The sequence below is a fragment of the Arvicola amphibius genome, chromosome X (assembly GCF_903992535.2).
Source record: "Arvicola amphibius chromosome X, mArvAmp1.2, whole genome shotgun sequence".
NCBI classification, from domain to species: domain Eukaryota; kingdom Metazoa; phylum Chordata; class Mammalia; order Rodentia; family Cricetidae; genus Arvicola; species Arvicola amphibius.
In genome coordinates, this window is record NC_052065.1 from 8,392,880 (window position 1) to 8,418,648 (window position 25,769).

The 25,769-nt window shown below is 42.7% G+C and overlaps 1 pseudogene; it reads left to right on the forward strand.

Annotated features, from left to right (window-relative positions):
• Positions 1-1,758: 1,758 nt before the first annotated feature.
• LOC119805376 lies at positions 1,759-3,267 on the forward strand (annotated as a pseudogene).
• Positions 3,268-25,769: the final 22,502 nt, after the last annotated feature.

Below are 25,769 nucleotides of genomic sequence, written 5' to 3' on the forward strand. Positions count from 1 at the left end.
AAAGACTGAGGAAAAGGCAAACGAAAGAGGGAGGAAATTAATAAATCCCTAAAAGAAAACCAAGGGAAAAAAATAAACCATGAAAAAAAAAGAAAACCAAGGGAAAAAAAACAAACAGATAAAGGAAACTGTTCAAGACCTGACAATGGAAATGGAAACAATAAAGAAAACACAAACTGAGGGAATGCTAGAAATGGAAAATCTGGGTAAGCGAACAGGAACTGCAGAAGCAAGCATCACCAACAATACAAGAAATGGAAGAGAGAATCTCGGGCCACTGGCAGTGGCACTGGGATTTGTCTCTACTGCGTGTACTGGCATTTTAGGATCCTATTCTCTTTGGATGGATACCTTGCTCAGCCTAGATGTAGTGGGGAGGGCCTTGGACCTTCCACAGGGCAAGGTGCCTTGCCCTCTCTTAGGATTGGAGGGGGTGGGGTGGGAGGGTTGTGGAGGGAATGGGAGGAGGGGAGGGAGTGGGAATTTGGATTGTTTTTTTTTAAAAAAAAATCTAATAAAAAATTGGAGAGAGAGAGAGAGAGAGAGAGAGAGAGAGAGAGAGAGAGAGAGAGAGAGAGAGAATCTCAGGCATTGAAGACACGCTAGAGAAAATAGATTCATCACTCAAAGAAAATGTTAAATCTAAAAAGTTCCTGACACAAAACATCCAGGAAATCTGGGACACCATGAAAAGACTGAACATAAAAATGATAGGAGCTGGGTTATGACTGAGCATCCTTTGGGTATATGCAAGAGGATCAATGGGTCTTGAGGTAGATTGAGTCCCAATGTTCTGAGAAACTGCCATAATGATTTCCAAAGTGGCTGTACAAGTTTGCACTTACTCTACATCCCCTTACTCCACATTCTCTCCAAAATAGGCTGGCATCAATGTTTTTTATCTTAGCCATTCTCTCAGGTGTAAGATGGTATATCAGTCATTTTGATTTGTATTTCCCTGATGACTGAGGATATTGAACAATTCCTTAAATGTCTTTCGGCCTTTTGAGATTTTTCTGTTGAGAATTCTCTGTCTAGATTTGTACTCATTTTTGAATTGGATTATTTGATATCTTGATATCTAATTTCTTGAGTTCTTTATATATTTTGGAGATCAACCCTCTGTCTGATGTGGGGTTGGTGAAGATCTTTTCCCATTCTGTAGGCTGTCATTTTGCCTTATTTACTGTGTCCTTTCAACTATATTCATAGCAGCATTATTCGTAGTAGCCAGAACCTGAAAACAACCTAGATGTCTCTCAACCAAAGAATAGTCTAACTGAATGTCAACATATAGAAGAATGCAAATTGATCCATATTTATCACCCTGCACAAAACTCAAGTTCAAGTGGGTCAAAGACCCATTAATCCAAATACACTGAGCCTGACAGAAGATAAAGTGAAATAATCTCAAACACATTGGCACAGGAGACAACTTTCTGAAAGAACACCAATAGCACAGACACTAAGATCAACAATTAAGGAGCCGGCCTGCAACCTGCCGGGGCAGCTCTGGTCAGCGCAGCTGGTGGAGCGGATGCCTCACACCTAGCACCGGAGGGATCCGATTGAGTAGGCAGAGGAAGAGCCCTTCTCCTCCACCCTCAGTGGAAGTCTCAGGGGCCAGCAGGGCAGAGTAACCCCGTGCCCCGCCCCTTTCCTGTCATCTTTGGGCTACAACCTGAAGAGGGCGCATCACAATAGGGCGGTTTAGCTGAGCAGGCTGGACCTCTATGAGGGAGAAGAAAATGGAACACTGCCTCATGTGTTGCTAAGGGAGGAGTCGACCACGCTAAAATGAGTCCGCCTGGTGCTAGTGTGGGACACGGACGATCAAGAGATAGACGAAGGTCATCTCGGTCATCTCATGAGCGAGCAGAGTCTCAGTTTACTCCTTGTATTCAAAATGTGACTTCACCAACATGACAGCACCATGTTGAACGAGAAAAAGGTCATAGTTCATCTCGTCCAAGCAGTCCTCGTCCTCAAAGAGCGTCCCCGAATGGCTCCATGAGCAGTGCTGGGAGCAGCAGCAGAAAGAGCAGTCAGTCGAGCTCAGATGGTAGCTGTACGACATCCGGGGAGATGGTGTTTGTGTATGAGAACGCAAAAGAAGGCGCGCGGAGCGTGAGGACATCTGAGCGAGTGATACTGATAGTAGATAACACCAGATTTGTCGTGGACCTGGCCATTTTCACCGTACAGCCAGATACAATGTTGGGCAGGATGCTTGGATCTGGCCGAGAACATAATTTCACACGTCCCAATGAAAAGGGAGAGTATGAGGTGGCAGAAGGAATCGGTTCTACTGTGTTTCGAGCTATTTTGGATTCCTATAAGACAGGAATCACCCGCTGTCCCGATGGCATATCTATTCCTGAGCTGAGAGAAGCATGCGGTTACCTTTGTGTCTCTTTTGAATACAGTACAATTAAATGTAGAGATCTCAGTGCCCTTCCGCATGAGTTATCAAATGATGGTGCTCGTAGACAATTTGAATTTTATCTGGAAGAAATGATACTCCCTCTCCCAGAGTGGGGAACGAGAGTGCCATATAGTGGTGCTTACGGATGACGATGTAGTTGATTGGGATGAGGAGTATCCACCACAGATGGGAGAGGAATATTCACAAATTATCTATAGCACAAAATTATATAGATTTTTCAAGTACATTGAAAACAGAGATGTGGCCAAGTCAGTTTTGAAGGAGAGGGGTCTTAAGAAGATTAGATTGGGAATAGAAGGCTATCCTACCTACAAAGAAAAAGTAAAGAAAAGGCCAGGAGGTCGCCCAGAAGTCATTTACAACTATGTCCAAAGACCCTTTATTCGAATGTCCTGGGAGAAGGAGGAAGGAAAGAGTCGGCATGTAGACTTTCAGTGTGTAAAGAGTAAATCTATCAACCGGACGGTGGTGGCGCACGCCTTTAATCCCAGCACTCGGGAGGCAGAGGCAGGCGGGATCTCTGAGTTCGAGGCCAGCCTGGTCTACAAGAGCTAGTTCCAAGAGCTAGTTCCAGGACAGGCTCTAGAAACTACAGGGAAACCCTGTCTCGAAAAAAAAAAAAATCTATCACAAACCTGGCGGCGGCTGCCGCAGACATTCCCCAGGACCAGCTGGTAATCATGCACCCTACTCCACAGGTGGATGAGCTGGGTAGTCATGCACCCCACTCCACAGGTGGATGAGCTCTGGATATCCTCCCCAGCCACCCCACCTCGGGCATTAGTGACCTCGATCCTGATGCACAGAATCAAATGCTGTGATGCTGCTGTTCCTGAAACCATAGCATGCTACTCTTCACAGTGACGTCGTACTCCTCATTCTGCACTGCGAGGCCACTTTTCTTCATTGTGAGATGCACGTGTTTAGGATACTGCAGTGCAGGCTTTTTTAAAGACCAAAGGCAGCTGAATGGTTTTTTAATGAGTACAACTTTAGCATCCTGGTTCCAGTTCTATAAATGTATTTGTTTACCAGTAGGTTTGTGGAATTGGCTCTTTGTACGGAGACAGTCCTTTCTCACACAGCTCGGTCTTCTCGGAAGTCGTGGGAATTGGCAGCTGGGGTACTTTCACTGTAGATTGATACTCATCATGCCCCAGATAAAATGAAGAATATTAAGAGTTGCACTTTATAGACAGTGGTTAAATGGAGCTGTTGAAGCCGTGTTACAGTGGTGGTGCAAAGTATAACACAAGCGCTTCTATCAGAGTGTTCCTCAGTACAGTATGGGTAGTTGGCCCACAAGAAGCAAAAACATATTTATCTGCTGACGCTCCTAATGTCGGCTCACTCATCTCCAGAGCCCTGAACTCCTTTACAGTGAGTCATGTGCAGGAAGGGTGAACGTCAGGAGATGTTTTACTGTCCAGTCTGCCTTGCCCTTAATCAGTTCAAATATTTATTTACTAATTTTTTTCTTAAGAGTTATGGGATAAGAAAATAAACTGTTTGCTCTTCATTTACTAAATGATTGTTAAACTCGAGTTTTTCATCAAAATAAAATTCCATTGTTTTTAAAAAATCAACAATTAATAATTGGGACTTCATGAAATTGAAACGTTTCTGTAAGCCAGGCAGTGGTGGTGCACACCTTTAATCCCAGTACTTTGGGAGGCGGAAGCAGGCAGATCTCTGTGAATTCAAGGCCAGCCTGGTCTACAGAATAAATGCCAGGACAGGCTCTAAAGCTACAGACAGAAACCCGTCAAAAGAAAAAGAAAGAAAGAGAGAGAGAGAGAGAGAGAGAGAGAGAGAGAGAGAGAAAGAGAGAGAGAGAGAGAGAGAGAGAGAGAGAGAGAGAGAGGAAAGAAAGAAAGAATAAAAAGAAAAGCTCCTGTAAGACAAGGGATACCACCAATAGGACAAGATGGCAGCCCACAGAATGGAAAGAGATCTTCACCAACCAATCTGACAAAGGGCTGATTTCCAAAATACATAAAGAACTCAAGAAACTAGATAGCAATAAACCAAATAATCCAATTAAAAAATGGGGGTGCACATGTCTTTGTGATACGATTAAGCATCCTTTGGATATATACCCAAAAGTGGTATTACTGGGTCTTGAGGAAAGTTGTTTCCTAATTTTCTGAGAAATCCACACTGACATCCAAAGGAGCTGTACCAGCTTGCATCCCACCAGCAATGGAGGAGTGTTCCCTTTACCCCACAACCTCTCCAGCATAAGTTGTCATCAGTGTTTTTGATCTTGGCCATTCTTACAGGTGTAAGATGGAATCTCAGAGTTGTTTTGATTTGCATTTCTCTGATGACTAAGGATGTTGAACCTTTCCTTAAGTGTCTTTCAGCCATTTTAGATTCCTCTGTTGAGAGTTCTCTGTTTAGGTCTGTACTCCATTTTTTATTGAAGTATGTGTTCTTTTGATGACCAGTTTCTTGAGTTCTTTGTATATTTTGGAAATCAGACCTCTATCTGATGTGGGGTTAGTGAAGATTTTTTTCCCCTTCTGTAGGCTGTCGTTTTGTCTTGTTGACCATGTCCTTTGCTTTACAGAAGCTTCTCAGTTTCAGGAGGTCCCATTTATAATTGTTTCTCTCAGTGTCTGTGCTCGACCATGTTCATAGCAGCAGTTTGTCATAGCCAGAACCTGGAAACAACCTAAATGCCCTCAACCGAAGAATGGATAAGGAAAATGTGATACATTTACACAATGGAGTACTACACAGCAGAAAAAAATAATGACATCTTGAATTTTGCAGGAAAATGGATGGAACTAGAAAATATTATTTTGAGTGCAGCAACCCAGACACAGAAAGACAGTTATCACATGTACTCACTCATAGGTGGTTTTTAAACATAAAGCAAAGAAAACCATCCTACAAATCACAATCACAAAGAATTTAGACAACAATGAGGACACTAAGAGAGACGTACATGGATCTAATCTGCATAGGGAGTAGAAAAAGACAAGATCTCCTGAGAATATTGGGAGCATGGGGACCATGAGGGAGGGTTGAAGGGGAGAGGGAAGAGGCAGGGAGGGGAGCAGAGAAAAATGTAGAACTCAATAAAAATCAAAAAATGGGGTTCAACCCTTTTATCCAATCATATCTCCATTCTTCTTTTAGAAAGAGATTGACCATGACCAATGCCAATTTGTAACCAACCCCCCTAAATGAAAATAAACATTTACAACCAATAAAAAATGGGGTACAAATCTAAACAGAGAATTCCCAACAGAAGGATCTCAAATAGCCAAGAAAGACTTGAAATAGATGTTCAACATCCTTAGCCATCAGGAAAATGCAAATCAAAATGACTCTGAGGTATCATCTTACACCTGTCAGAATGGATAAGATCAAAAATATAAGCAACAGCTCATGCTGGAGAAGATGTGGAGCAAGGGGAACACTCTTCCACTGCTGGTGGGAGTGCAAACTTATACAGACACTTTGGAAATCAGTGTGGCGATTCCTCAGAAAACTGGGAATCAAGCTACCTCAAGACCCAGCAATACCACTCTTGGGCATATACCCAAAGGATACTCAATCATACCAAAAGGATACTTGCTCAACTATGTTCATATCAGCTTTATTTGTAATAGCCAGAACTTGGAAACAGTCTAAATGTCCCTCTCCTGAGGAATGGATAAAGAAAATGTGGTACATTTACACAATGGAGTACTACTCAGCTGTTATAAATGAGGTCACCAAGAAATACGAAGGCAAATGGGTTGAACTATAAAATATCATCCTGAGCCTGAGTGAGGTAATTCAGACCAATAAAGACAAACATGGTGTGTACGAACTCATAAGTGAATATTAGCTGTAAAGTAAAGGATCACTATACTACAATCCATTGGCCCAGATTGACTAGGTACCAAGAAGAGTTCATGGGGGGACACCCAGATCTCCCTGGGAAGGGGAAATGGAAGAGATTTGATGAGTGGACTGAAGCAGGTGGGGATGGGAACATGAGCGATCAGGTTGGGGGCACGGAGGGGGTGAGTGCTAAGGGAGACTGCTGGAGGGGGGCATTATGAGGTCAGGAATTATGAGGCCTGGCACAGAGGAATCTCCCAGAAGTCTATGGGGGGACCCTAGCTTAGACTTCTAACAATAACGGCTAAGTAGCCATCTCCTGTGACTAAATTGGTGCCTATGCCAATTACCATCAGAGGGCCATCATCCAGCAACTGATGGAGGTAGATACAGAGACCCACAACCAAACATTAGGCAGAGTTTCAGAATCTTGTGGAGGAGAAGGAGGAAAAAGGAATGTATGAGCCAGTGGTGTCGAGGACACCATGGGAAAGCTCACACAATCAACTAACCTGGGCTCATAAGGGCTCGCAGAGACTGAACTGACAACCAAGGAGCCTGCATAGGACTGACCTAGTACTCTGCATATATGTGACAGTTGTGTGGCTTGGTCTTCTTGTAGGACTCCTAACAGTGGGAGCAGGGCTTGTCTCCAACTCTTTTACTGGCTTTTGGGACCCTATTACTCATACTGGATTGCCTTGACCCAGCCTTAATACATGGGAAATGCTTAGTCTTACTGCAAGTTGATAGGCCATGTTTTAGTGGTACTCATGGGAGACAACCTTTTTTAGATGGAGATGGAAGAGAAGAACATGGAAGGTTGTAGGGGAAAACGGGGGAGAGGCACTGGAAGGGGAGGACTTGGAGAGGATTCAGTCAGGTTGTAAAATAAATAGATGAATTTAAAAAAGAATTACAAAACAAAATGTGTGATGAAAGTTGCTGGCAAATGGGTAGAACTAGAAAAGACCATTCTGGGTGAAGTAACCCAGACCCAGAAAGGCAAACACAGTATGTACTCACTCATAAGTGGATATTAGACATAAAGCAAAGGATAACCAGCCTACAGTCCACAGACCCAGAGAAGCTAAGTAACAAGGAGGGCTCAAGGGGGCACGCATAAATCTCACTGTGAAGGGGAAACAGAATAGACCTGGTACTGGGGGATGGGTCTGAAATTGGGGGTGGTGTCCCCGGGAATGGGAACAGAAGGGATCGAATTGCAGGGAGGATAGAGGGAGAGAGTACTGGGAGAGACCACTGGAATCAGAGGCATTTCTGGGATGAGCTTCAAAATCTAGTGCAGTGGAAACTCCCAGGAATCTATCACGGTGACCCTAGATAAGACTCCTAGCAATGGGGGATACGAAGCCTGAACGTACCATTTCCTGTAACCAAGCAAGACTTCCAGTGGAGGAATTGGAACACCAACCCAGCCACAAAACCTTCAACATACAACCTGCCTTGCCTACAAGACGTGTTGGAGTAAAGAGGGCACAGAGATTGTGAGAATGACTAACCAATGACTGTCCAGCTTGAGACCCACACCATGAGAAGGAGCCCATCCCTGAGGGCAGGCCAGAGACTGGATAACCAGAGACCTAGGATAGAACCAAACACGACTGAAAAAATAGGCAATGAAATGATTCCTAATGATATCCTGCTATACTCATAGATTGGTGCCTAGCCAACTGTCATCAGAGGGGCTTCACCCAGCAACTGATGGAAGCAGAGGCAGAGACCCACAGCCAAACATTAGGTGGAGCTCAGGGAATCCTGCCCAAGAGAGGGAGGAAGGATTGTAGGATCCAGTGATGGCAAGGACACCACAAGTCATAGGGGCTCATAGAGACTGGAGCAACAATCAAGGAGCCTACATGGGACTGACCCATGCCTCCTGCATATATGTTAAATAGTTTTGTAACTTGGTCTTCTTGTGGGACTCCTAACAGTGGGAGCAGGGTCTGTCTCTGACTCTTTTGCCTACTTTTGGGACCCTTTCCTCGTTACTGGATTGCCTCTTCTAGTCTTAATAAAAAATGAGGTGGACTAGCCTGACTACGACTTGATATATCATGGTTGGTTGATACCCATGGGAGGCCTGCCCATATCTGAAGCGAAACAGAGGAGGAGAAGTGGATGGTTGGGGATAAGGCAGAAAACAGGTGGATCTCTCTGAGTTCGAGGCCAGCCTGGTCTACAAAGTGAGTTCCAGAAGGAATAAGATAGATAGATGATAGATAGATAGATAGATAGATAGCTAGATAGATAGATAGATAGATAGATAGATAGATAGATGGATGGATGGATGGATGGATGGATGGATGGATGGATGGATGGATGGACAGATAGATAGACCAGGAGGCATGGCAGCACACAACTTTAACTCCAACATTCTGGAGACAGAGGCAAGCAAATCTCTATGAGTTTCAGGTCATCCAGGGCTACAAAGTGAGACCATGCCCTCAAAAGCCGGTAAAGAAACCCACAGATTGCCATAGGATAAAGCCACACTATAAGTCTGTAAAGTGCTAAGCCTAGCATGTCTTACCTTTCAAAAAGAAGGTTTTTTTTAAACTTCAGGATGTCTGGGAAGATGTTCTCTGGGTAGGATGTGAGGTTTGGAATGGCTCTTTACTTTTCAAGTTAAAATATAAATGACATTTTTGAAAAGCCCAGGCCCAGATGGAGTCACAGCTGAATTCTACCAGACCTTTAAAGAAGAACTAATGTTAATGTTCCTCAGACTATTTCATAAAACAGAGAGGGAAGGAACAGAGCCAAATCCGCTTGACAAGCCAGCATCACGTTCCTACCAAAACCAGACAGGAAACAACAGAAAAAGAAAATTAAAGGCCAATTGCTCTGATGAATATGGATGTAAATTTTCTCAATAATACACAACTAAATTCAAATACAAATCAAAAAGATCACTATCATGATCAATCTGATTTCATTCCAGGGATGCAAAGATGCTTCAGCCTGCACAAATCAATATTATAATGCACCACATTAATAGACTGAAGGACAGACGTCACATGATAATTTATTTCATAAAGGCAGTGAAGGCCTTTGTTAAAGTCTGACATCCTTTCATGATAAAGTCCTTGAAGGAATATACCTCAACCTAATAAAGGTCCCATGTGATAAGCCCTATAGCAAATATTATACTAAATGCCTTGGTCATGGTGACAAGGCTCGTTTTCTCACTCCTGATCTTAGTGGAGCTGCTTTCCATTTTTCTCATTTAGTCAGTCTCACGGTGTTTCTTCACAGCAATTAGAACAGTAACTAACACACCTAGCATAAACAGGGCCCTGGCTTTTATCCCTAGCCTCACATTTAAACCAATGATGATGGCACCACACGTATAATCCCAGTCTCAAGTGATCGGGGCAGGCAAATCAAAGTTCAATGTCATCCTTGGCTACATAGTGAGTTCTGAGCCAGCCTGAGCTACATAAGGATCATTGAAAGGAAAATAAAGGAAGGGAGGGAGAGAGGAAGGAAATCAAACTATCCCTATTTTCCAATATATGATCATAGACATAGGAGATTCCGTAAACAACACCAAGAGACTCTTATTTTATTGCTTTGAGCAAGCATTCTCTATGGCCCCAAATTTTCCTTATGGTCCCTATGTAGAGGAGGATGGACTTAACTCCAGATTCACCGACCTCCAGACTCTAAGTGTGCACTACTGCCCCTAAGAAAACTCTTGGGATTTATAAGCACCTTCAGAAAAATCAACATACAAACAGTAGTTTTTCAATACACCAATAATGAACACACTGAGAAGAAATCAAGAGAAAAAGCCCAACCACGCTAGCTTTGAAAAAAATTTAATGTCTAGAAATTAATCTAACAAAGAATTAAAAGGCTCTAAGTGAAAATGTCAAACAGTGAGGAGAAAAATCAAAGAATCTATAAGATGAACAGAACTCCCATGCTCACAGAAGCAAGCTAAGATGTGTGAAAATGCCCATACATATTACCAACGCAATCTACAGTTCTCATGCAATTTGCAATCCCCATTAAAACACATACATGAATACATACATAAATATATTGAAATAATATATACAAATAGCATAAAACATAGATTTTTTTTAAAAAAACTGGGATTTATTCAGCCCAGGTTTAGCCTTGAACTTACTATATAGACAAGGATGATCTTGAACTGATTCTACTGCCTCCACTTTCCAAGTGCTGGATTACAAATAGTGTGCCACGTATATGGCCAGAAAACACAGATTTTAATATACAGTCAGAAGTGGGCAAGCTAAGCTCAGATGGCAAAATGACTACCATCAAGCCTCATGAGCTAACCTCATTCCTTGGAACCCATGAAGTGGAAGGAGAAAACTTACTTCTCATAGTTGTCTTCTGACCACACACACCACATAGAAAGATGATAGATGATAGATAGATAGATAGATAGCTAGATAGATAGATAGATAGATAGATAGATGATAGATAGATAGATAGAAAATAAAATTAAATAATATACAGTTTGATGAGTCTTGAGATAGAATCTCACTGTGTAGTGGCCTCAAGCTTTCAGCAATCCTCCTGCCCTCAGCCTCCCAAGCATTTTTGATAACAAACCACACCTGTTTGTGATGTTATCACAATCTGTCCTATTTACCAATTCTTTTCATCACTCAGTAGTATCCCTCTGGGTAATGAAAGCATTATTTGGTTGTCCACTCCCCTGCTGACAGGTATTTGAATTGTTTCGAGCTGGAGTTTTTGTGAGGAGAGTTGCTAATAAGCATTTTTTTTATGGTTGTTTTGTTTGTATGTATCGGAAGTGGTGTGCTTGTTTGTGTGTGTGTGTATGTATGAGAGAAGAGAGAGAGGGAGGAGAGAGAGGAGATGAGAGAGGGCTGGAGGAGGAAGAGAGGGAGAGAGAGAGAGAGAGAGAATACAGGCACACACGTGCACAGTAGCAGATGATTGTGTAGGTATGGGAACCTATGTGTGTATTTGAGTGTGGAGGCCGGGAAGCTCAACTTTGGGGTGTTATTCCTCAAGAGATATCCAGCTTACTTTTTGAGACCGTCCTCACGGAGGACCTGGAACCTGTCAAACAAGCTAAGCTGGCTGCTTAGTGAACCTCAGGGATCTATCTGTCACAGTCTCACCAGAGCTGGAAATACAAAAAGTTTTGCCACCTGCTGGTTTTTTACGGGGTTTTGAGGAAATCAAACTCGGATCTTCGTTGTTGTTGTTGTTGTTGTTGTTGTTACAAGGTCTCTACGGAATCTGGAGCTCACTGATTTGGCTAGATGCTTGGCCATTGCTCACTGATTTGGCTGGACTGGTTGGCCATTGCTCATTGATCTGGCTAGTTTGGTTGCCCATTGAGCTACAGGGATCCACTTGTCTTGCCTTCCCCTGGCTTTTATGTGAGTGCTGGGAATTCAAATCCGGGTCTTCGTGCTTATGTGGCAAACACTTTGTCCTCTCAGCCATCTTCCCAGCTCATTTGTATGAGCAAATGTTTCTTTTTCTAGATATGATTTGTAGGTCCTCATTAGCAGTACAGTTAGGACGAGAACCTGTAAAATGTTCTCCCCAATCATACGATTTTAATTCCTACCAGCAGTTCAAGAAAATTCCATTGGGACAGAAAAGCTGGCTCCTCTGTGAAGAGAATCCTGGCTGCTCTTCCAGAGGGCCCAGGTTTGTTCTCCAGCACCACGTGGCAGCTTCACAAATGAACCTGTAACTCAAATTCCAACACACTCACTCTACCCCTTTGTGGGTACCAGGCATGCAAATGGTATAGGCACTACATGAATAAAAAGTAAAATAAAAATAAAATTCCATTTGACATCCTTTCCAATGGCTGCATTGGGGGGATTTTTGTTCATATGGGTTGTGTTTTCATTACTCCTGCTTCTGCTTCTACTGTTGCTGCTGCTACTGCTCTGCTGCTTTTGAAAGAGAGTCCTGATGCAAGCTAAAATTAGCCTGAGACTCATTACCTATTCCAAGCTGGCCTTGAACTCTCTATAACCTCCCAAATTCCGACAGTATAGGTACCACTCCACTACATCTGGTGTCAGTTGCCTTTTTGTTGTTTTTAATGTTACTTACTAGAATGCTATCGTAATTGGGCTTTAATTCTATTCCATGATGGTTAATGATGTCATACACCTGTACGTACTCTTATTTGACATTCCTGAATCTTTCTGGGCAAGTATGTAATGCTTTCAATCTGTCCTTTCTAAAACCTGACTTAATTACCCTTTTAAAGAAAGTTATCTAAGCAGGACACAATGGTTCATGCAATCCCAGTACTCAGGGAGTTAAAAATAGAGGAGCAGGAGTTCAAGATCATCGTTGGCTACTAGGAATGGAATTTGGAAACAACCTGGGCTGCATGGGACCCTGTCTCCAAACAACAAAGAAGCAATTATCTGGTGGGTATTGTTACTCATATCTGTACTCCCAGTATTTTGGAGTTTTAACAGGAAAAATACCCTAAGTCCAAAGTCATTTTGGACTACATAGTGAGTCCAGGTCAGTCTAACTCACCGGATTGGTCACCCTGCCCAAATAACATCACAACAATAATAAAACTTTTAACATCAGGCAGTGGTGGCGCACACCTTAATCCAAGCACTGTGGAGGCCAGAAGACAGGTGGATCTCTGTGAGTTCGAGGCCAGCCTGGTCTACAGGGAAAGTTCCATGGACAGGCTCCAAAGCTAGAGAAACCTTGTCTTGAAAAACCAAACTAATAATAATAATAATAATAATAATAATAATAACTATAAAAGTGAGGAAAAGTGAGCCAGGCATGATGATTCATACCTCTAATCCCCACAGCAGAAGAGACTAAAACAAGAGGGTTACCCTGCGTTCAATACCAACCTGGGCTACATAGAATTATGGGCCAGACTGCTACATAGCCAAGACACTATTAAAAAGGGAGGAGGGAGTACTACACAGCAGAAAAATAACGACCAGCTGAATTTTGCAGGCAAATGGATTGAAGCTAGAAAAACATCATTTTGAGGGAGGTAACCCAGACCCAGAAAGACAATTATCACATCTACTCACTCATAGGTGGTTTTTAAATATATATCAAAGACAGCCAGCAAACCACAATCCCAGAGAACTTAGACAACAATGAGGACACTAAGAGAGACTTACATAGATGTAATCTACATGGGAAGTAGAAAGTAGAAAAAGACAAGATCCCTGAGTAAATTGGGAGCGTGGGGACCTTGGGAGAGGTTTGAAGGGGAGAGGAGAGAGGCAGGGAGGGGAGCAGAGAAAGAAAACGTTAGAGCTCAATAAATATCAATTTTTAAAAAGGAGGGGAAGGAGAGGAGGAGAAGGGGGGAGGAGAGGAATTGAAGGAGGAGGGAGCTGTTATCTCAGTCTGTTGTCTAAAAGATTTCCATGATGAGAACAGATCCATTTGAGGTGCATATTTAGCAAAAATGCTTTTATACCGCTCCAGTTTCACTGTTAAAAAAGCAAATACACAGCCAGGCATGCTGGCACATACCTATAATCTCAGCACTTCAGAAGCTGAGGCAGACAGAGTGAGTTTGAGACCATCTTGGGCTATATAGTGGGTTCTAGCCAGCCTGGTGGTATATGAGTGAGACATTGTCCCAAAATAAAATAACAAAAATAATTATAGAAAAACAGGTCTATGAATTGAGAGGAGTGTTTGTTAGGGGAAAAAAGAATGAGGAAGGCGAGGGAGTGGGCAGAAAGAAGAAGAATGTAAATACAGTGTACTCATGCTACGAAGTCTTCAAATAGATCAAAAAAATGAGAAAGCAAAACCTCTCCTCAATAATTCATGTAACTTTCCCAAAGTAAAATGCTGACTACAGTGTTTTATTTCCAAATTGGAGTATAAGCAGTTTCACACAAGCATGACAGCTGGAGGCTATGATCTATTATAAATAAATTATGTTTTCTCAAAACAACCTATCTGATTTTGAATGAAGCTGGACCCAGGGGAACCTGCAAATCATAACAATTTCTATTCCCCACAAAATGAGGCTGAAGGAACAAGAATATATACATTAATTTTCAGTTTGTGATGAAGGTGTACCCGAGGCTTTGAATATGCTAGGCAAGGGCTACAGCTCTGCCCATCAAGTGTGTGCTCATGTGCACGCGAAGCACACACACACACACACACACACACCACACACACCATCCTTGTGTGCATATGCTAGTCAATGAGTCTTACAAGGTTTTAGAATGGTTTTGAGGGAAAGAGACTGTCAGATTGATTAAAGGATGATTAAGAAAAGTATTTTGGTCACTATCAGAAAAGTGTTTCAAACTGGGGAGGAGTGACATATGTATGCCTTTAATCTCCCAGCACTTGGGAGACAGAGGTAGAGGATCTCTGTGAGTTCAAGGCCAGCCCTGGTTTATTATACTGAGTTCTAGGCCAACCAGGGTTACAGAGAGAAACCCTGTCTCAAAACAAAACAAAAGAAAGTGATTCACAAAAAGAATCAAAATATTAACCAGATAAAAACATTACAACTGTTCTAGCTCTCGGGAGACAGAAGAGGCAAGAGGATTTGAAACTCAAGGTTCAACTGAACTACATAATGAGGCCCTTGTCTTAAAAGAAACCGAAAGGGAGAATGGGAAGAAGCTTGGTGGTGTGGTAGAGAGTCTGCTTGCTAGCACCAAGAAGCCTGGGTTTGAGCCTTAGCAGTGTCTCGAACCTGTAATGTCAGCATTCAGGAGGTAGGGGCAAAACCATCAGCTCAGCTACACACGTGCCTTTGTGTGATCCTGTCCTGTCTCTTTAAAAGAAGATGTCTGTCATTAGACTAGAACCTACCTCAGACAGGATGATCTTTATTTCATGTGAATTGGTGTTTTGCCTACATGTATGCCTATGTGAGGGTGTCAGATCTTGGAGTTACAGACAGTTGTGAGCTGCCATGTAGGTACTCGGGAATTGAACCAGGATCCTCTGGAAGAGCAGTCCGTGCTCTTAACCACTGAGCCATCTCTCCAGCCCCTCGGATGATCTTATTGTAAGATCTGCTGTGATTCTAGCACTCTGGAGGCAGGGGCAACAAGACTGCAGCAAATTCAAGGACCAGTCTGCTCTCCACAGACGGCCAAGGTCACATAGTGAGACGCTGTCTTAAACATCACAAGGCTAGGCCAGGCAGTGGTAGCACATGCCTTTAATTACAGGACAGCCAGGGCTACACAGAGAAACACTGCCTTGATAAAACAACAACAAAAAAATCACATGGGCTGGAGAGATGGCTCAGAGGTTAAGAGCATTGCCTGCTCTTCCCAAGGTCCTGAGTTCAATTCCCAGCAACCACATTGTGGCTCACAACCATCTGTAATGAAATATGCTGCCCTTTTCTGGCCTGCAGGGACATATGCAGGCAGACCACTGTATTATAATAATAAATAATAAATAAAAAAATAATAATTACAACAAGTAGATGGCAACTATGGAACAGCTGAGATGTCTTCTAGCCTCCACAGGTATACACATACATGCACGCATATGCACATACCCACATGCATGAACACATATACATGTGCTCACACGCATGCAACTACAATAGAACTAGAAACTAGTGTATGACCCAGCTATACCATCCCAGGGCATATTCTCAAATGACTATATCCTTGTCACAGAGACACCTTGCTCGGTTTATGTCACGGTTGCTCTTTTCACAAAGCCAGGAAATGAAACAGCCCTAGATGCCATCAGCTGGTGAATGGACATTGAAAATGGGATTTTATCCAGTCATAAAAAATATGAAGTCATGCCGGGCGGTGGTGGCGCACGCCCTTTAATCCCAGCACTCAGGAGGCAGAGGCGGCGGATCTCTGTGAGTTCGAGACCAGCCTGGTCTACAAGAGCTAGTTCCAGGACAGGCTCCAAAGCCACAGAGAAACCCTGTCTCGAAAAACCAAAAAAAATAATGAAGTCAAAAATTTCACAGGAAGTAGATGAAACTGTAAATTATCTTGAGCAAACATATCTCAAACTCAGAAAGAGAAATACCGCACCCATTCCTCATACAAAGATCCTAGATTTTAATTTTTATATGCACATGAGAAGTATATGTCATGATAATATATACAGATATAGAAAAATAGAAAGGGAAAGAAGATTTTAAGGGAAGTGGGGAAGGGCAGGGAGGAATTAAACAGTGTAATAAAGAATACGTGTGGCATGGAAGAGGAGGGCGGTGGGGGAGAAAAGGGGCCAGTGGGAGCAATGGATTGGAGAAGGAGAACAAGGGAGACAAGAAACAAAAGCAATGGATTCCCATTACTTGTGTATAGTGATGTAAACTAAATAAGAAGAGGCTAGGAATGGTGGATTGTGACTGCAATTCCAGCACTTTGGGGCTGGAAAACAGAAGGACCAGGAGTTTGAGGTCATCCTCACCTTCACAGTGAGCTCAAAGCCAGCCTGGGCTGCCTGAGATCTTGTGGTTTGTTTGTTTGTTCAAAAAAAAAAAAAACCTTAGCCCAGTGTGATATCACACTCACACAGTCCCTGCACTCCAGATGGAGCTCTGGGAGTTCAAAGTCAGTCCAACCTTACAAGTGAGAACTCCAGGAAAGCCAGAATCATGTGTAAGACCTATCTAGAAAAGACAGAGACTTATTTTAGTAAGGTTATACAAAAAAAAAATCTCAGCTGGGTTATGGTGCATGCATGTCAATTCCCAGGCACTTGGGAGGCAAAGTCAGGCAGATCTCTGTGAGTTCGAGGCAGCCTCGGTCTACAGAGCCAATTCTATGACAGGCCAGGGCTACACAGGGAAACCTGTCTCAAAAATAAAAAAATAAAAAAAATCTCCATGTATTTCCATTTCTATAATGTATCAGGCTTTCTTTTGGACAGTCAAACAGCTCCCAAAATCGTGACACGGAGACATTTTCTAGTTATTTTCTCTACGTTTGCCTCAGGGCTTTTACCTTTATTTCATTCTGTATGTCCTACTCTTGTCTGGCTGGCTGGGTAGTTAGGGAAGCCTCCCCTTTTTTCTCCCTGGTTCTTCTCTCTCGAGCCCAGATCCCTCCTCCTACTTACTCTCTCTTGCCCGCAGCCCCATGTGTCCCTCTGCTGCCTAGCTATTGGCCATTCAGCTTTTATTAACCAATCAGGTGCCTTGGGGAGGCAAGCCAACACATCTTTACATTATTAAATGAATGCAACATAAACAAACGTAACTCACCTTTACATAGTTAAATCAATACTTCTACAACATAAGCAATGTAATACTTCGTTGCCTAGTTAGAGCAAATATTCCACAACACTATAAAAAGATGAACAAAACATAGAAGCCTTCATCTCTCTTTTGGAGCTTAAACACTGGAATATAGGGCCAGGCACAGTGCCATGCATCTGTAATACCAGCAGTTTGGGAGGCAAGGTGGCAAGCGGATTTTTGATAGTTCCAGGCCAGGCAGGGCTACATAGGGAGGGCATTTTTTAAAACGCACTAAAATATCATTACTTTTTTTTCTTCTTCTTATGTTCAGTTTATTTAGTTTAGTTTGAGATATGTCTCATTCTGTAGTCCAGGCTGGGCCCTGAACTCATGATCTTCCTGCTCAGCCTCTCATGTTTTGGATTACCAGTGCTAAGACTATGTCTTAGTTAGGTTTTTTATTGCTGTGAAGAGATAGAATAACCATGTCAATTCTTATAAAAGGAAAACATTTCGTTGGGGTGGGTCGCTTATAGTTTCAGCTCAGAGGTTCACAACATGGCGGTGTGCAGGCAGAATGGTGCTAGCTGCATCCTGATCAGAAGGAACAGGAAATGGTCTCTAACACTGAGCAAAACTTAAACAAAAGAGATGTCAAAGCTTGCCCCACGGTGACTTACTCCCTTCAACGAGGGCACGTTTGTTTCAACAAGGCCACATCTCCCCAATAGTGCCACTCCCTTGAACTTGTGGGGACCAGTTACATCAAACTACCACATTCCACTCCCTGGCCCCCATAAGCTTGTAACAATATCATAATAAAAAATGTATTTAGTCCAACTTCAGAAGTCCCCATAGCCTATCACAGTCTCAACAATGTTTAAAATCCCTGGGAACCATGAGGCAGAAAGAAAAAACAAACAAAACTAAGGCTATATATTACCATTCTAAAACATAGGGAAGGGAGCATAGAGAGGAGTCTGGGGACAAAAAGCAAGACTGAAAACCAGCTGGGCAAACTGCAAACTCTGCAAACTCTGTATCTGATGTCAAAACAGTCTCCATATCTCCAATTCTATTCAGCTTTGTTGACTGCAGCACACTTCCTTCTCGTGGGCTGGTTCCACTCCTGTTAGCAGCTCTCCTCAGCAGGTGCCCCACAACTCTGACCTCGCTACATCTTGAGGTCTCCAAGGCCATCCAGGCTTCAGCCTCACAACCTCATGCAACAGTCTTGGGTTTTTGCTTTTTGTTTTTGTTTTGTTAGTTGGTTGGGGGTATTTGTTTGTTTGTTTGTTTTGAGATAAGGTATAACTGTATGATCCAGTATGATCTTAGACTCACTGTGTAGCAAAGAGGTCTCAAACTCCTGATCCTTCTGCCTCTGCCTGCCAACCTGCCAAACTGCTGGCATTGCAGGTGTGAGCTACCACGCTCACCTCTTGGTCCAATTTCAATGCCGTTTTGAAGTTCTCAAATATCCTATGAAATGGGGAAGCTCCTGACCAAATTCTTGCACTTACAATTTTAGAACTGCCATGAAAGAAAATGTTAGCCTTGCAAAGCTAACCACAAGCTGACAAACAAGAAGAAATGAGAACTAAGCCATTTATGGTGTTAAAAATAGGCATTCCGAATAGTAACGGTCCCACCCTGCATCTGGGTGCTTCATATTCATTTCTTTCAAAAAAAATTTTAATTTTGAAATAATTGATTTTTTTTCAGATTAAGTGCTGTTAGAATGTGTTGTTGTTGTTGTTGTTGTTAATTTGAGACAAGATCTCACTGTGCAGTTCTGGCTATCCTGGAACTCACTACATAGACTAGACTGGCCTCAAACTCACAAAGAACTGCCTTCTTCTGTCTCCCCATGGTGAGATTAAAAGAATACAACACCACTACATCTGGCTTCTTTTTTAATCTTTATTACATTTTGATTTATTGGGGGAGGTGGGCATCCTACAACACGTGGGAATTTGTGGAAGTCCTTTTCCCTCCGCCATGCGAACTCGGATTTAAGATTTGTTTATGTGCACTAGTGTTTTGCCTGCGTGTGTCTGTGTCATGTGCATCTTAGAACCTGATTAATGGATGGCTGAGAACCACCATGTGGGTGCTGAGAATTGAACCTTGGTCCTCTGCAAGAACAAGGGCTCCTACCACTAAGTCATCTTCCAGCCCCTGCAGGTATAACTCTTAATGGATACCCATTTGAAAGGAAATCGTTCAAATAGTCTTCCTTTTCTCCTTCACGTGTGATCTCTACATGTCAAGTTGAGCGTGTTTGGCTTCTGTTAAGGCTATGTGTGCTTGCTGTCAGCATAAGCAGTAAAAGTAGGGCTTTCCTCCCATAAGATTTGCTATGGAGTTTCTAGGTTTCAGAGGTCCTTGGGATTTATTTGCAAAGTCCATAAAATGAAACAGAGCCAGCTGTGGGAGCATTCCAGAACTCAGGAGGAGGAGGCAGGAGGAGCAGAAGTTCAAGGTCATTCTTGGCTACGAGACAAATTCAAGACCAGCCTAGGACACGTGAGATGCTGATACTAAGGAAAAAGAAGGAAGCAGAAAAGAAAGAAGGAAGGAAGAAAACACAATAAAAGCCCCATAAAGTACATATGTTTTGAGAATGTTTGAGTTCCTCACTTCACACAAACAATCCTCTAACTATGTATGACTTCCAAGTAAATGTTGATCCCATGAGAAAGATTCAGACTTAAGCAAGCACACACATGAAAAATGTCTGAGTCAGTTGTGCTGGTGTGGTGATATTTAGTTTGTGCTAAAACAAAGCTTGCCTGAAGATCAGAGTGCAGAGCGAGCCACTAGTTAGCCTTAGAGGCCAGGCAGTGGTGGCACACACCTTTAATCCCAGCACTCAGGAGACACGGGCAGATGGATCTCTGTGAGCTCAAGGCCACCCTGGACTACACTGGACTGATCCAGTCTCAAAGAGAAATAGAGCCAGGCAGTGGTGGCTCACGCCTTTAATCCCAGTATTTGGGAGTCACACACTAGGGAGGTGCAGACAGGAAGGGATACAGCTGGGGGGAGAGAGGAACTCATGGCATTCAATCTGAGGACTTGTAGAGACAGGACACCCCATTCGGTCTGAGAATTTCATAGAGTTCAAAAACTAGTGGCTGGCTGCTCTGCTTCTCCAATCTTTCAGCTTTCATCCCCTAATATCTGACTCCAAGTTTTTGTTATTAAAACCAATTAGAAATTGTACCGCATGCTGACTAGTTTTTGTTTCATTTTGTTTCCTGAAACATAGTCTTCCAGTCTGGCCTTGAACTCACAAAGATCCACTAGCCTCTGCCTCCCGAGTGCTGGGATTAAAGGCATATGCCCAGCTATGTGCTGGCTAGTTTTTATGCCAACTTAAAAACCTCTATTGAAAAATCGCCTCTGCTAGATCGGGCTATAGGAAAGCCAATAGGGCATTTTCTTAATTAGTGATTGACATAGGAGGGCCCAGGCCACTGTGGGTGATGCCATCCCTGGGTTGGTGGTCCTGGGTGCTATAGGAAAGCAGGCTAAGCAAACCATAAGAAACAGGCAGAACTCTGTAAGTTTGAGGCCAGTCTGATCTACATAGTGAGTTCCAGGACAACCAGGACTGGCTGCATAGTGAGATGTTGTCTCAAAGAAAAAAAAATGAAAAGCAGGGCCAGTGGTGGTGGTGCACACATTTAATCCCAACACTCAGGACACAGAGGCAGGTGGATCTCTACATAGGCCCTGCACCTGTTCAGTTTGCGGCTGGCCAGTGGCAGAGGCAGTCACTCTCCTGGATTCCTCCCTCCCAAAAATCTCTCTGAAAGGTTTAGGTGAGACCTTCTTTTGCCTGGTGGGGTGGGGCTCTAACCCTTTCACTGCTGGAGGCCTTCCCCTAGCAGCACCAAGTTGTTACAACCTGACTGAGGAAGTCAGAGATGAACGGCAGTGGAGCTGAGTGGAGCAGGGCTGTAACACATCCAATGGGAAACCTTCCCCTAGCACAGCAGAGTTGTTACACTCCCCGGCACTGGAGTGAACTGTAACAGCTTCGCTGAGGAAGCCCTCTCCTGCCAAAGCACAGCTGTTACATGCAAGAAGCCTTTCCCCAGAGCAGGGCTTATGTTAGCTGCTACTCCCCGGCTACCAACTGCCAGAATACTCTTCCATCCGAGATGTAACACTCAGTATTCCTTGTTTCCTAAGTGATCCCTTCCATTCAAGCCATAATGCTTACAGAAGCTATTTAGGTATTTAGGTGTCCGTGAGACTCTAGGCTCCAAAGAAGGCAGTGTTGTACTCAGGAAACAGAGGTAGGCAGATTTCTGTGAGTTCAAGGCTACCTTGGTCTACAGAGTGGGTTCCAAGACAGGCTCCAAAGCTACAGAGAAACACTGTCTTGAAAAAAAAAACAGTTCAAAAATCAAAAGTCATGGTATTTATGGTGAGTGGCTAATCCCCTGAAGTAACAGGAACAAAGAAGAGAGCAAGAGAACCTGTGGCAGTTTGTCAGGCATCAAAAGCAAGGATTTGGAGCTTTAGCTCATAGGGGCTCACTGGTGATAGACAGGTCAGTTGTTTCTTCCCCGAGCTCATTCTGGCCAGGGCAGCTATTATGGTCAACGATTGATGTCAACAAAATGACTTCCATCACATTCCTCCCCATGCATCCGTACCCTAATTAGACCCTTCACTCCCTCGTTCCTTACTCGAGACAATTGTGGCAAACACTAGACTTGAAAGGGACTTGACTATTAGGGTTGTGCCTGAAGCCTATGCAGCCATTACCATATAAAGAAGGCCAGAATGACCTGTCAGAGACATGTGACTCAGTCACCCTCATCACTCCAACCAACAGTCCAGCATGTTCCCCAGGTATATAATTGGTGCACATGAGACAAATAGATGCTGTTGTTTTGAGACAGAGTCTCACTATGTAACCACGCTGGACTAGAGTTTACTATGTAGACCATCCTAGCCTCAGAGTCAGAGAGATCCACTTGCGTCTGTCTGCTGAGTGCTGGCATGAAGGGTTGCATTACCAAGTCTGACAAGGCAGTAGTTTCTATGAATAAATACTCACTAGAGAAAACAGAAATAAGAAAATATTTCCCTAATTATAATATATTATAGCCAGTATCTTAGTTAGGGTTTCAATTGCTGTGACAAGACACCATGACCATGGCAACTCTTATAAAGGAAAAACATTTAATTGGGGTGGCTTACATTTTCAGAGGTTTAGTCCATTATCATCATGGTATGACATGGTAGTACATAGGCAGACATGATGCTGGAGAAGGAGCTGAGAGTCTTATATTTTGAAGGCAACAGGAAGTGGTCTGAGACACTGGGTATGGCTTGAGCATATATGAGACCTCAAAAACTCACCGCCATGGTGACATACTATCTCCAACAAGACTCCAATAAAACCATACATCCTAATAGTGCCATTCCCTATGAGCTTATGGGAGCCAATTACATTCAAATGACCACAGTTGATATGAGTTTTATTGGTTTCTTGATTCCTAATCTTTTTCTGTACATATTCTTTTCTTCCTTTATTTCTTTTCTTTCTTTCTTTTTTTTGTTTTTTGTTTGTTTGTTTGTTTGTTTTTTAAGACAGGGTTTCTCTGTGTAGCTTTGGTGCCTGTCCTGGAACTTGCTTTGTAGACCAGGATGGTCTTGAACTCACAGAGATCCAACTGCCTCTGCTTCCCAAGTGCTGGGATTAAAGGCATGTATCACCACTGCCCAGTCATTATTTTCTTTATGGTTATAATAACTCAATTGCATTTTACTTATTTATTTTGTGTGTGTGAATCTATGTGTGTTGGAATGTATGTGCCATACTGCACATGTGTGGAGGTGAGAAGACAACTCTTGGGAGTCATTTCTCTCCTTCCACCTTTATGTGGGTATCAGGGATCAAACTCAGGTTGTCAGGCTTGGCAGCAAGTACCTTTACCCACTGAGTCACGTCACTAGCCCATAATCATTCTATATATATTATTTTATATCCTGCATTTTTGTGTTTTTTGTTTGTTTGTTTATTTGTTGTTTTTCAAGACAAGGTTTCTCTGTGTAATAGCCCTGGCTATTGACAGAGGTTTCTGTTCCACCTGGTCCCATAGCTATTCAGTCCCAAATAAACACACAGAGGTCTACATTAATTATAAACTGGTTGGACTATTAGCTTAGGCTTTCTTATTAACTAACTCTTATATATTATATTAACCCATAAAATAATTCTTGTCTGTGTTAGCCACGTGGCTTGGTACCTTTTATCAGTGAGGCATTCTCATCTTGCTTCCTCTTTGTCTGGGTTACAACTGCAGCCTGAACCTTTCCTCTTCCCAAAATTCTCCTGTTCTGGTCACCCCGCCTTTACTTCCTGCCTGACTACTGGCCAATCAGTGTTTTATTAAACCAGTACAAGTGACAAATATTTACAGGGTACAAGACCATGGTCCCACAGCACTTCCCCTTCTTTTTCAAAACAAGAACTCTGAATCTCATCTCCTTTGTTTAGCTTTTTTCCTATCCATAATCCAAAACAACTTGTAATCAACATTCTAAAAAAAAGACAAACATCCATAATCCATTTTTTGGGAATGTGGGCATAGTTTTCTAGGCTACTTCCTGCAGATTGGGAGTACTAATAATCTTATAGGGACCTAAAGAAAATTTAGGATTATGGTCAAGTCCTGACTGGAATATTCAATGAGGCTGGATCATCTCACCCAGCAGTCTTAAGGCTGTTCTGGATGTAGAACTCAGAGGAAACTCCAACAGAAGTCCTCTGAAATGTTGGATAATCTGGGCCATCTGCTCCTATTGGAGATTTTTCAGGGGGTCTTCCTTGATCAAACCTGATTTTTCTTAACCCAAAATGAATCCACAGCCTCTTATTTCCTGTGGAAACAAAAGCAAAACCACCTCTCCAAAGTAACATTTTTTTTTTGGTTTTTCGAGACAGGGTTTCTCTGTGGCTTTGGAGCCTGTCCTGGAACTAGCTCTTGTAGACCAGGCTGGTCTCGAACTCACAGAGATCCGCCTGCCTCTGCCTCCCGAGTGCTGGGATTAAAGGCGTGTGCCACCACCACCCGGCTAAAGTAACATATTTTTTTACTTACTTTTTGAAATCAAGGCATTTTCAAAATGTATTTGTTGGATTAACGCAGCAGCATTTATAATCAAATGTCTTTTAGTAACTATTGTTCTTTCCTCAGCATTCAAACAATTCAAAGACAACACAATAACATACAGTATCCAGATTCTCTGTGTATTTTCCATTTCTATGTGGCTTTATTATAAACTCTGTTATTTTTACTTTTAATTCTTGTTTTTTAAAATATGTATTTACTTTTATTATGTATATGATATTCTGTCTGTGTGTATGCCTGAAGGCCAGAAGAGGGCACCAGACCTCATTACAGATAGTTGTGAGCCACCATGTGGTTGCTGGGAATTGAACTCAGGATGTTTGGAAGAGCAGGCAATGCTCTTAACTGCTGAGCCATCTCTCCAGCCCCCTAATTCTTGTTTTTTTGAGACAGGGTTTCTCTTTGCATTTTGGCTGTCCTGGTACTCACTCTGTAGACCAGACTGGTCTTGAACTCACAGAGATCCACCTGTCTTAGGCTCCCAAGTGCTGAGATTAAAGGTGTGTGCCACTACACCCAAATACTCTCTTTTTTAAAGGACTTTATCCTTTTTCTTTTCTCTCCCAAACCTACATATATTTTTTAACACCACTGTAAACCATTTAGAGGGTTTTTTTGTCTGAATCTATCTTTACTGTATATCTTTCTTTTTCTGACCACATGAGTCTTTAATTTGCTAAACAATATGGCTAGGATTAAAGCCGTGGCTTTGAGGGTAGATCCACCCCATTCCTTAGCTTTCCGAGAGTGAGAGTCTAGCTTCATTGTGAAGGTACTAGGGGGAGCCATGATTATTGCCACAACTCTATGGAGTTTCAAGGTCCCTGCCACCACTAAGATCCCACCCAAGAAAATGCTGCTACCAAGAAGCTGTGCACCATTCTTTTGTGTCTAGAATTACTTCCCAAGATCTCTTAGGTTTTATGTGGATGTGGTTGTCCACATTGGTGCCATTTGTTGTTGGAGGCTGCTCATTCATTTTCGGCTGTGCATACCAAAAATAATCACTCAGAAACTATATCATTTGCAATACTGTTTGGCCAATAGCTTTAGTGTATTGCTAGCTAGCTTTTATATCCTAAACTAACCCATTTGCATTAATCTGTGCATCACCATG